The sequence below is a fragment of the Elgaria multicarinata genome, chromosome 2 (assembly GCF_023053635.1).
Source record: "Elgaria multicarinata webbii isolate HBS135686 ecotype San Diego chromosome 2, rElgMul1.1.pri, whole genome shotgun sequence".
In the NCBI taxonomy this organism is placed as follows: domain Eukaryota; kingdom Metazoa; phylum Chordata; class Lepidosauria; order Squamata; family Anguidae; genus Elgaria; species Elgaria multicarinata.
This window is the reverse complement of record NC_086172.1, coordinates 129,816,484-129,828,057: the sequence shown is the minus strand read 5'-3', so window position 1 is coordinate 129,828,057 and position 11,574 is coordinate 129,816,484.

The window sequence follows — 11,574 nt, the reverse complement described above, 5'->3', positions numbered from 1 at the left end:
AAATGCTCAATGGCCTCTGATTTTCCTGGGAAGATGAGTAATGCTGCGCTCACTTCCTTCACATCCCTTCCCAGAACATACCATTGACCAGGTTCCAAGCCCATTTACATCTGAGAACTGAGTACCTTTGAATTCTGAGAATGATAACTTGGCAGTTCACACCATTTGCCTTTTTTCTAACAATCTATTTTTCTTCTTCTAGAACAGCCCCAGTGCTCTTCAGATGTGTTGGACTGTTCTAGAAAGTGGGCAGGTTCCTTCTTATTATGAGACTAGTGTTACAGGTTGCAATCATATACTCACTAGCTGGAAGGAAGTTAACTCCATTCCCCTAATTTCCTTTTACTGTGTTCAGAACTGGGATGCTTGTCAACATCAAACCTAATGCTTGCTCTTTCCTGGTAACAATTAACTTTTGTGTAGGTGAAGTAATAGGATAATTGCTGGGTTTTAGCAAAACCTATGCTATTTTTCTTGTTTCATAACCCAAACTGCATAACTATAGATGTCTAGCTCAGCCTTCTGGGATGATGGGAGTTGCAGTTCAATATATCTGGAAGTTGGGGGAGGCTGGTCTAGCTTTATGTGAGTAGTACAATACATGCAAAGCACTAGGCCAGTGGCTTAGCAAAGAAAATGTTTATTCCTGTCGTTTTGAGGTGTCTTGGCCCCAAATTAGGCAGGAAAACTTATATCAGCAGGGCATCAAAATCCATTTGAGATCTGTAAATTGGGGTGGATTGCAGATTATTTTCTGAGAACTTTCTGAAAACATTTCTTTTTCTCCTTGGTCTTAATGCCTTTATCTTTACTTGTGCTGGTTGTATTCAAAGATATTCTTATGCATTTCCATAATGGAAGCAATGGACCTAATTTTATTATTTTATTTTTAAGCATCTGAAGGAAAAAAGAGAGGATAAAACAATGGTACCAAAGTCTGTAATTATAGGAAATTAAAGATGGCAAGGATAGGCAGCAAAGGAGATACTTGACACAGGCACAATTCATTATCGTAGGCACCTAGTATTTATTTTTGATTATACTATTATTAAAGTTATATCCCTCCTTTTCCCCTCCAAGGAACCCAAGGCAGCTAGCATGATACTCCTCCTTGCCATTTTATCCTCACAACAACCTTATGACGTAGGTTAAAGTGAGACACAGTGACTGGCCAAAAGACACCCGGCAAGCTTCATGGCCAAGTGGGAATTAGAACTTAGGTCTTCCAAGGCCCAGGCCAACACTGTAACCACTACACCACACTGGCTCTATTACATAATTAGTACAACTGTTATCCCACAGGACTTTACCTTTAATATAGTCTGACAAAAAGCCAACCAACTGTAAGAAATTTTGTGGAGAATTTTAGGGGGATCCAAGTTCACTAGGAAAAATAGCCTACACTATCTTCCTGAGGTCAGGACTGTGGATTGGATTCAGACGCCCCTCTGAGAACAGAAGCATTCCTACCATTTATGGAGAGATCTAGTGGAGACTTCTTGCTAGAGCAGGTTAGGTTAGGCGGTGGCTTGGCTTGCGGCCCATGGTCCTCCCCCACGCCAGCTGTGGCAGCAGCTCCTTGCATTCCTTCCCCACAGTGGTGGTGGCAGCTCGCATTTTCCCCAAGGACAGCAGCTTGCACTCCCTCTTTCCGGCAGTGGCGGCAATGCATCCTCCTGCCTCAGGCAGCAGGAGGCCATGCACTAGCCTCGCCCCCACCCATAGGCGTGCGCAGCACATTTCATTGGGGGTTCAGCCAGGGATTTTTTTTTTAAGGTAAACATTGATTAAATATATAGTAATAAAGGAATTTTTTTCATTCATCAAACAAACAAAATAAACTATTTTTTTTAATTAACAAGTAATCTGTACTTTAAAAATACACATTTTAAAATGGAGACTCTGAATACTATTTTTTTGCTGTAGTGATAACCAGGCATATATAAAGATACAGTCAATTTCCACCATCTTTAAATTTAATCAGATAATGACCTAATCCAAACTTACTAAAACAGATTCACATTTAAAACAGATTCTATCACATTAACAACAATGAGTGTTATCTTAAGTTCCAGCACCATACAGAGAATACACCATACATCAAATGCCCTAATAATGATTTTAAAAGATTGCCCTGTGTGCTGCTGAGCAAAGAATTTGGAATGAGGTCCAGGAGAGAGACTTCTGGGGTGAATATAGTGAGGACGAGGGGTGGCTGCGAGCCTAGCGTAAGAGAGGGCTGGCTGGCAAGATTTGGAGAACTTGGGGGAGTGTAGGAGATTGGGAACTAGGGGCATCTCTGGAAGGCCGCGAAGGGGCTATTGGCAGAAGACAGGAGATGAAGGAGAAAAGAGAGGATGGGAAACCGTCACAAGGGCACATCAGTCTTCTTTACTGATCAATTGTAAGCCACCCCGGGAGACTTTTAGGCTGAGGTGCAGGATAAAAATACTCTAAATAAAAATACTCTAAATAAAATAAGGGCAGAAGAAGAGGATTGGCGTAGGGGGAGCCCTGGGGAAAGAAGAGAGAGAAATGCCCCTATGTGTGGGGTAGAAGAGGGAGAGAGGGTGCAGACAGGAGAGGTATGAGTGTCCCGGAGGGGAAAGGAAACAGAGGTAATGTTTAGCCTTGAGGAGAAGCCTAAGGGGAGACATGATAACACTCCTCAAATACTTGAAAGATTGACACACACAGGAGGGCCAGGATCTCTTCTCGATCATCCCAGAGTGCAGGACACGGAATAATGGGCTTGTTACAGGAAGTCAGATTCCAGCTGGACATCAGGAAAAACCTCCTGACTGTTAGAGCAGTATGACAGTAGAAGCAGTTACCTAGGAAGGTTGTGGGCTCTCCCACACTAGAGGCATTCAAGAAGCAGCTGGACAACCACCTGTCAGAGATGCTTTAAGCTGGATTCCTGCATTGAGCAGGGGGTTCGACTTGATGGCCTTATAGACCTCTTCCAACTCTATTATTCTATGATTCTATGAAAACAGTAGTGTAGATCCTGCCTGAGACACCTGGGCCCTGTACACCTAGGAAACCCAATGCATGTTGTTCAGTATCTAAATTATAGCCAGCTCTTGCCAGGGCTGGTCCAAGACATTTTGCTGTCCAAAGCGGAATAGCAAATGACATGACCCCCCACCCCACCCCCAAACTCACAGTGCAAAGCCAGTAAAGTCATTTTGGCACTTGAGACCAGTGGACAACAGCTTATTATGCCATAATAAAGTTGTGAGTCTTCCAGATCTCACAGGATACTTTACAGCTTTTGAACACAAAAGAAGAAGAGGACTATACCACAACCTGGCCTTGTGGGTCATGTAACCAGCAAGTCCAGTCCAGAAAGGAAATCCAGACACAAGCAATTCAAGCCAAACCACACCACATACCCACATACTGTATTATTTTGCCCCAGTCCAAACATTGGTGCTCATATCCCTTTTTGCTGCAGTGCCACTTCTGCCCCCTTGACCCAGATAAGGGGCCTGGGCAGCTTGGAAGAAGCAACAAGTAAAGAAGGCCTATGGCACTCCATTGAACATGTCAACAGCCAGTCTACCCACTCCTCCCCTTGCCAGGAGCCGCGCTGCCTATAATGGCAAAGTATAGTAATTGCCTGGGCATCTCTCTCTGAATAATCAGGTAGTAGCTTACAATGGTGTTAAGCAATTTTAGAAACCATATGTAATAGTCTTATAGACCCCTTTATGTCTTAAAATGTGTTGCTTCAGTTCAAATGGCAGATATATCTTCCACACTGACAGCTGCTACATTCCTGATACTAGAGCAATAGTATATATATGATTCAACACATGTGAGGAGTTTCACATTTTAAACTCATTTAAGGTGCAAGCCTGTGCATATTTAGAAAGAAAAGAAGTCCTACAATTCTCAGCATACCCCAGCCAGCCATGCCAGCTAGGGGATTCTAGGAGTTGAAGCACTTTTTTCTGTCTAAACATGCATAAAATTGTGCCTTTAACTTATCATGTCACACTAACAAGAATACAGGAATCAAATAGGATTTCCTTCAGTGGGACACACTTACTTAGGAGTAAGTACCATTTTGTTATAGGAAAGGATAATATATTTTTAATTAAAATTTAAAAATAACTATCACCTGGTACAGAGTTTTCCTATGGAAGACCTGGCTGGTTCACTGTTGTAATTATTTGATTGGGACTGAAGTAGAGGGGCACTAATTTTGCTGTACTTATTGTCTTTAAATATGGTTAAATATCCCAGTGTGGGATGTACTTATTGTCTTTAAATATGGTTAAATATCCCAGTTACCTTGCTATTCTATTTCTACAATTCTTTTTCTCCTGTCCTTTCTTCATCCTCTCTTCATTTTCAGGCTGCATCCGGTGCACATTTACCTCAGAGTAAGTTTGATTGATCTCAGTGGGACTTACTTCTGAGTAGACATACATAGGATTGTGCTGCAGCTGTTTTAAAGTGACACAAGATACACACATACCATATTTACCAAAAGAACGGCTTGAAAAATAAATATTGTAGAGCTAGGAACAGTTTAGCAAAAAGCAACTAAAATGTTCATTGGGCTTTAACAACTTTAGCGAAAACAGCTGAACCCAATGGAAATTTTTATGCAGGTAAGTGATCACCCAGCCACTCCCTACATAGGTGGAAGGGGGGTGGGAGAAAGGGGATGTCTGGCAGGTTCTGAAAAAGCCCAGGGCAGCCAAATAAAGCCACGTGCACGCACGCACATTGCAACTGGAAAAAGGATTTGCACTTGAGGCCAGGGCAGGAGGGCACTGCAGCAGCTGGAGAAAGATGGGGTGCGAGGTCTGGGCAGGGAACAACCTCCGGGGAAGCCGTGGGCGGTGTGCACCGAGGCTGGAGTTAGGCAGGCGCCCGGCGCGAGGCCCGTACAGGGAGCAACCCCCAGGGAAGCCGTGGGCGGTGTGCACCGAGGCTGGAGATAGGTGAGGCGCCCGGCCCGGGCAGGGAGCAACCCCCAGGGAAGCTGCATTCAGTACGCGCCCTGGCTGGAAAAGGAGTGTGTGTGCCTGGGCAGCCAAATTGCCTAGGACGCGCCAAGGCTGGAAAAAAGGGACTGGCCCAGGCAGGGACAAGCAAGGCCCCTGATTGTAAGCCCCACCACTGGCCAGCCTTCTCCCCCTCACCTCCTTCGCACGTGGTGCTCTTCTCTTCCTCCTCGTTGCTGCTGCCAGCTCTCCTCCACTCTCCATTGCCGTCAATGGGTACTGGTGCTGCTGTTGCTTTTTTCTTCTCCTCTCTCCCTCCCTCCTTCCTCCAGATTGGTCGAACTGGGTTTTTCTGGGTTTCGTTACCCTAGCAGCAGCAGGCGGCAGCTGACCATATATGGGGGAGCTTGGGCTAGAGCAGCGGCTCCTTGCATGTCCTCTCTCCCTGAAGTTGCTCGGCAGGGATGGGGCAAACATGGCGGCGGCAGCGTATTAGGGGGTTCAACTGAACCCCTTGTCTGCACGCCAATGCCCCCACCCCGCTTGGGTTTATTTTTTGGCAATTGGTATGAATATAACAAATTGTGGAAAAGCCGGGCCATAAGCGAATTCGCTTATGCCAGATTAAGGCAGGTTTCAGCGCGGCCTGACCCCGGATTCCCCTGTGCGTCATCTGGATGCACAGGAGGGAAACCGGGCCTCACACCGCACTAACGCTTGGTCTAGCAAGGCCCTTAGTTATCATGTCTGGATTGGGGTCATGGGCAGATTTCCGCTCCCGCCGAGAAAACAGGAAGCTGTAATGTAGCAGGACAGATTGTTTGTCTATTTAGCTCATTACTATCTATTCTGATTGGCAGCAGTGCTCCAGAGTCTCAGGAAGGGAAGAGCCTCCTCCATCATCTGTGATCTGATCCTTTTAACCACAGATGCCAGATATTCAGCCTAGGATCTTCTGCATGTAACACATGCTATGGTCTCTCCCCAAGGAAAAGCACAGCAGATTTGTATCTTTTGGCCTTGGCCAATTATGAGCATGCTAGTATTAGGAAATCAATTACAAAACTCAATTGGCCTGGGGTAATTGGTCCTTTGCCTTGTTCTTGTACTGTGTGGTTAGCTTGGCCTGTCTAGCCAACCTAATTGTCAGCCAGTGCTCCAATAAGTCTGTATCCGATTTTTCCCCCCATGTGATTGTGGCATGGGGATATTGTTGTAATAATCATATTTTAAAATCTATTTCAGCAGCCATAAGGGCTGGAACGTTACTTAACTTTAAAACTGAAAATTGGTGGTTCTCAGGTTCCCAGAGACAGTGTACAGTCTCTGGAATTAATTTGCCAGCCTCTAGTCTAGAGATATGCTGTTAAAGAGAACATATGTTAATCCATTGTATTAGTCGTTGATCATTTCCGTATGATCATCTCAACTGAACTGTGATGCAACTAACAGAGACTTCTCTCTTGTGGTCAATATATGTCAGACTCATAGAATTCCCACCTAGGTATTGTGACAGCACAGGAATGGCACTCTGAGTAATATTACTTGCAAGCAATTAGTTATTGATCAGCTCTGTTTCATTCCGAGCTTCATCCCACTTACCTGTTTCCCTCGAATTATCCCCTACAGCGCTAAGCTGTCAGCGTTGTTGTTGCTGTTGTTGGTAAATCACAGCTCGCGTGGCAGCGCTCCTAAGATCCTTTGCAAAGGGTTTAAGGGAGGAAATGTAAAAAAATCATTAAAAATCAACAGATGACCCAATCCGATTCAAATTTGGTACGCTTAAAGCTCTCCTTAATATCTATTATTGTGCCAATTTTGATGTCTTTATCTTTAAAGCTTACGCAGTTGTAAGCATTTGTTTAATTTTTCTTCAAATCTTGCTCTTGTGTCCCAGTGGCTGCTTGGAAAACAACAAATGATACGCTCGAAAGCTAGTAGCAAACTAGAGCGAGTCTTTTGCCTTTATAGCACAATTAAAGCAGGATGCATGGGAGTACTTCACAGACAAAGCAGATTATAAACTGGAAAACTTCAGAGTACTTTACAATAAAAGCAGATTATAAGATGGAAAATTTTGGAGTTCTTTGCACACAATTCGCAGTGATTGCACAGTATAACGCTGGTGTGATAAAGCTCTCCATCTTGGAAAGTTTGTAAATCATGAATTAAATTGACCCTATTGAAATCCAGGAAGCTGATGAGTCCAGGCTCACTGGGAGTATTCCCTACATCACAAGGCTTCATTCCCCTGAGATGAACTTTGAAGAAAGCTGTCATATCTCCTGCCTTAGTTGTGTTCATTGTGGGGCACAGTAATTACTTCATCCTACAATCTGTATCACTTGTTTCTTACCTGCTCAAGGCTATCATTTTTGTGAACCGCCTGGAGAGCTTTGGCTATTGGGCATTATAAAAATGCAACAACGAACTAAATAAAATAAATATCATGCGCACGTGATTCTTGGGCTTTTTGTTTTTTTTATAAATTGGCTTAAGGAATGTGTACCACATGTCCAGGAATGTACTTGGATTGTACTCAGAATAGAATTATTATTATTATTATTATTATTATTATTATTATTATTATTATTTATTTATATAGCACCATCAATGTACATGGTGCTGTACAGAGTAAAACAGTAAATAGCAAGACCCTGCCGCATAGGCTTACAATCTAATAAAATCATAGTAAAACAATAAGGAGGGGAAGAGAATGCAAACAGGTACAGGGTAGGGTAAGCAGGCACAGGGTAGGGAAAAACTAACAGTAGAAAGTAACAGTAGAAGTCTGCACAACATCAAGTTTTAAAAGCTTTAGGAAAAAGAAAAGTTTTTAGTTGAGCTTTAAAAGCTGTGGTTGATCTTGTAGTTCTCAAATGTTCTGGAAGAGTGTTCCAGGCGTAAGGGGCAGCAGACGAAAATGGACGAAGCCGAGCAAGGGAAGTAGAGGCCCTTGGGCAGGCGAGAAACATGGCATCAGAGGAGCGAAGAGCACGAGCGGGGCAATAGTGTGAGATGAGAGAGGAGAGATAGGAAGGAGCTAGACCGTGAAAAGCTTTGAAGGTTAACAGGAGAAGTTTATATTGGATTCTGAAGTGAATTGGAAGCCAATGAAGAGATTTCAGAAGCGGAGTAACATGGTCGGAGCGGCGAGCTAAGAAGATGATCTTTGCGGCAGAGTGGTGAACAGAAACCAACGGACTGATGTGAGAAGAAGGAAGGCCAGAGAGAAGAAGGTTGCAGTAGTCCAACCGTGAAATAACCAGCGCATGAACAAGCGTCTTGGCAGAAGAGACAGACAAAAATGATCGAATCCTGGCAATATTATACAGGAAAAATCGACAAGATTTAGCTACTGCTTCAATATGAGGAATAAAGGAGAGCGAGGAGTCGAAGATAAAGCCAAGGCTACGAGCTTCCTTGACCGGAGTAAGCGTAACATCATTGACAGTAAGAGAGAATGAGAGATGAGGAGAAGGTTTAGGAGGAAAAACAAGCAATTCAGTCTTTGCCATGTTAAGCTTCAAGCGACGATGAAGCAGCCAAGCTGAGATATCTGAAAGACATGCCGAGATACGATCGTGAACATCAGGAGAAAGTTCCGGAGATGACAGATATAGTTGTGTATCATCGGCATACAGATGATATTGGAGGCCATGAGATTGAATAAGCTTGCCCAAGGGCAACATGTATAAGGAAAACAACAACGGGCCAAGCACCGAGCCTTGCGGAACCCCTACTGAAAGGGGAAAGGAGGAAGACGAGCTGCCATTAGTCAACACGCTGAAAGAGCGACCCGCTAGATAGGAGGCAAACCAGTTATAGACAGAGCCACAAAATCCAAGGTCATGAAGGGAATCTAAGAGAAGATCATGATCAACCGTGTCAAAGGCTGCAGTTAGATCAAGGAGAATAAGAACGGAATAATGGCCTTTAGACTTGGCAATAAGGAGATCATTGGTGATCTTAGTAAGGGCTGTTTCGGTGGAATGCAGAGGACGGAATCCAGATTGAAATGGATCCAAAGCAGAGTTACTAGAAAGAAAGTCAAGACAACGAGAGTAGACCGCACGCTCCAGGATCTTTGAAACAAACGGCAACAAAGAGACAGGTCGGTAGTTAGACAGAGATAGCCTATCAAGAGTAGGTTTCTTGAGAATGGGAGAGACTGTAGCTTGTTTAAAAGCAGAAGGAAATGAACCAGAGGACAGAGAAAGATTAATAATATGTAGCAAGGAAGGGAGGATAGCAGGAATAAGATTAATAAAGACGCGAGAAGGAATCGGATCACGAGAACAAGTGGAAGGCTTCGAAGAGCGCAGTATTGTAGACAGTTCATCTGCAGAGACCGAAGGAAACGCAGAGAAATTTGCAGGAGGAGCTGACAGATGAGGAACAGGAACTGGAAGAGGAGCAGAGCTGGCCAGATCAGAGCGGATAGTTTGGATTTTAGCATTGAAAAAAGAGGCAAAGTTATTAGCAGACAGAGAGGCGGGGAGAGATGGCGGATTAGGCTTCAGAAGAGAATTGAAGGACGCAAAGAGCCGCTGAGGATGCCTAGCATTTGACTGGATCAGCGTTGAGTAGTACTGCTGTTTGGCCAGTGAGATGGCAGAAGAGAAAGAGGAGAGTACAAATTTGTAATGGACAAAGTCTGCCCGGTCCCTGGTCTTACGCCAAAGGCGTTCAGCTGCCCGGGAACAAGAGCGAAGGTAGCGGAGGGAAGAGGTGAGCCACAGTTGGGGTTGAGAAGGGCGAACTATCCGAGTTGTAGATGGAGCAAGATTATCAAGAGTTGAAGATAAGGAGGAATTAAAGAAGGAGACAGCTGAGTCCAAGGAGACAGCCGAACAGACAGAAGGAAGGGAGGAGGCTAGAGACTGGGAAAAAGCCTCATAATTGATAGATTGCAAGTCACGACAAGAGCGAGAAGCGGGACGTGAAGGAGGAGGATTGTGAGTAATATTGAAAGAAACTAGGTGATGATCTGACAGCGGAAAGTGAGCAGTAGAAAAGTCCAACACAGAGCAATTCCGAGTGAGAACAAGATCCAGACAGTGTCCAAGGGAATGTGTGGGTGCATCAGACCAAAGCTTAAGATCATAAGAGGAAGATAATGAGCGAAATCGTAGAGCTGCAGCATCAACTTAGCTCTTTTCAATTGCTTCATACCACCTTTCTGGAATAATATAGTTCTCTCTTCAGTGAGTCATCACACCCTCTTACTAAAGGTGTGAACTCCCCTCTCTGGGAGCAGAGATGCTTGGGAGTGGCCCTAGCTCATTAGGCAACCTTCTGGTTTGGATGCAGGAATTCACAGGTTCTATTCTCAGTGTCCCCAGGAAAAGAATCTCAGGTTGTAGGATTGGGAACTTCCAGTACCTGAGGCCCTGGAGAGCCACTGCCAGTCTGAACCAGGCTAGCTGGACCAGTGGTCTCAGTAAAAGGGAATTTCATACTTACCACTTTGTCTTTATCTTGTTCACAATGGAAAACAAAAGGACTATCCGTACTTGTGTGCTCTGCTAGAATCAAATAATTGAAAATTCTGAAGTAGCTGAGGATCATTAAAAGATGAGGTGTGAGCAGATATTGTGAATAACGTTCTCAGTGTTGTAACTTATCCCCGAAGCATCTGTGTATTAATTGCTGTCATTTTGTACATATATTCATTGAAATCATGAGCTGCTATGGGGGAAATAACTGTTTTAAAGAGAAAATATATGTGTGAATGTTATCAATAGTTCCCCCCCACCATCCATTAACACAGATTTCTTCTAGTGTCTTTCTTTCAAAACCTAAATTAGGTTGGCATGTTGGTCAATTGACCAGTCAAATATTGTCAGTTGCCAGCCTGCTATTTTACTATGGTCAAATTTTGTCAAACATCCCATAAAGTGCTGACGATGCCTGAAAAATCAGTCTGCTACCTTCTTAAGTGCTATTCCTGTGTTCCTTTGTGTTTAACACTTTTTAAAAAAGTGATTATAGGCCAATCCTGTCATTTCTGTCAGTAGCATGGAAGTGGAAGGCTCTAGTGCAGTGGTTCTCAACCTGGGGCGCTCCAGATGTGTTGGACTGCATCTCCCAGAATGCCCCAGCCAGCAGAGCTGGCTGGGGCATTCTGGGAGTTGTAGTCCAACACATCTGGAGCGCCCCAGGTTGAGAAAGGCTGCTCTAGTGTAAATACGCTGTTGCGAGTCCCCTTCACTCCTTTCATCACCTTCCAGGTCCTGTAAGGAATTATTTACTTTATTTATATCCCACCCTTTTTCTTCCTTAAGGAACCCAAGGCGGTGTAGAAACATAGAATCATAGAACTGTGAAGTGGAATGGATCACAAGGATCTTCTAGTCCAACCCTCTCCAAAATGCAGGAAAACCAGTTAAAACATCCATAAGAGGTGGCTGTCCAGCCTCTTCTTACATAATCCTCCTTCTCTCCATTTTATCCTCACAACAAGGACCCTGTGAGGAAGGTTGGGTTGAGAATCTGTGACCCGAAGGCACCCGATGAGCTTCCATAGGCAAATGGGGACTAAAACCTGGATCTCCCAACTCCCAGTCCAGCACTTTAACCACACTGGTGTATTGAAAAGAATCCACTT